The sequence below is a fragment of the Petaurus breviceps genome, unplaced genomic scaffold (genome assembly GCF_028583685.1).
Source record: "Petaurus breviceps papuanus isolate PSGF00001 unplaced genomic scaffold, PetGlider_PUasm1.0 76, whole genome shotgun sequence".
Lineage (NCBI taxonomy): Eukaryota > Metazoa > Chordata > Mammalia > Diprotodontia > Petauridae > Petaurus > Petaurus breviceps.
The window spans coordinates 23,647,696-23,649,464 of NW_027186473.1; positions in this window are offsets into that span (position 1 = coordinate 23,647,696).

Sequence of the window (1,769 nt, forward strand, 5' to 3'; positions counted from 1 at the left end):
TTTTTTTTTTTTTTTTTTTAAAGCAATCGGGATTAAGTAACTTGCTCTAGGTTACACGGCCAGTTATTTCTGGGTGTGGTGCTGAGTATCAGAGCTCGGATTTGATCCAGGTCATCCCGACACTGGAGCCAGTGCTCTTACTCACTGAGCCACCTGGCCGCCCCTAAGCAACTGGGGTTAAGTGACTTGCTCAAGGTTACACGGCCAGGTGTTTCTGGGTGGGTGCTAAGTGTCTGAGCCTGGGATTCGATCTCCAGGTCTTCTCAACACTGGAGGCAGTGCTCTTACTCGCTGTGCTACCTGGCCGCCCCTATCCCATCCCTTTTCAAAAGTGAGTGCTTCCAACTTCCCTTCCCCCCCGACTGCCCTCCCTTCCACCCCTACCCCCCACTAATCCCCTTCCACCCCTGCTCTTCTGTAGGGTGATACCCTATTTACTGTGTATTTCATTCCCTCCCCAAGCCAAATTCAATGAGAATAAGGTGGACCCATTCCCCTTTGCCTTCCTATTCTTCCCCTCCATTGTAACCATTTTCCCTTTGCTCTTCTATATGAGATAGTTTAGCCCATTCTGTATCTCCCCATCTCCTCTCATCATATTCATCTCTCACTTCTTAATTTCTGTTTTTTTCATCAAGAATGCTTGAAAGTCCTCTATTCCACTGAATGACCATATTTTCCCCTGAAAGATGATACTCAGTTTTGCTGGGTAGGTGATTCTTGGTTTTTATCCCAGCTCCTTGGACTTTTGGAATATCACATTCCAAGCCCTTCAATCCCTCAGTGTAGAAGCTGCCAGATCCTTGGTTTACCTGATTCTGTTTCCACAATATTCAAATTGTTTCTTCCTGGTTGCTTTTAATATTCTCTCTTTTACCTGGGAATTTTGGAACCTGGCTCTAATATTCCTAGGAGTTTTCTTTTTGGGATCTTTTTCAGGAGGTGATTGGTGGATTCTTTCAACCTCTATTTTGCCCTCTTGTTCTAAAACATCAGGGCAGTTTTACTTGAAAATTTCTTGGAAGGTGATTTTTAGGTTCTTTCTTTGCTTATGGCTTTCAGGGAGTCCAATAAGTTTTAAATTATCTCTCCTGGATCTATTTTCCAGGTCAGTGGTTTTTCCTATGAGATATTTCACATTGCCTGCTATTTCTTTCATTTTTTTTTGGATTTGTTTAACAACATCTTGATGTCTCATAAAGTCATTAGCTTGCATTTGCTCCTATCTAACTGTGAAGGAATGATTCTCCTCAGGGAGCTTTTGAGATTCTTTTTCCATCTGGCAAAATCGGCTTTTTAAGGCATTTTTCTCCTCATTGCCTTTTTGAGACTCTTTTGCCATTTGAATTAGTCTGTTTTTTAAGGTGTGATTTTCCTCAGTCAGGCTGTTGACTCTCATTTTGTAATTTTCTTGCATAGTTCTCATTTCCCAATTTTTCCTCCAATTCTCTTATCTGCTTCCTAAGGTACTCTATGGCCTTTAACCAGCTCATATTTTCTTTTGAAGCTTTTGCTGCAGGAGTTCTGACTTCACTGTTTTACTTCTGTTCCATGTTTTTATCCTTTTTGTCCCCAAATCAGGAGTCTAATGTTGAATTCTTCTGTTTGCTTTGTTTCCTTTGCCTGGTCATGTTGCCACTCAATTACTTGACTTTTGGACTTTTTGCCACAGTAGGTCTCTGCCACCTGAGAGGGGACCTTTGTCCCAAATACTGGGGTTTTCTCAGCTGCCAGAGGTATTAGTTGGGTGCCCTCTGTGAAGCTTCCAC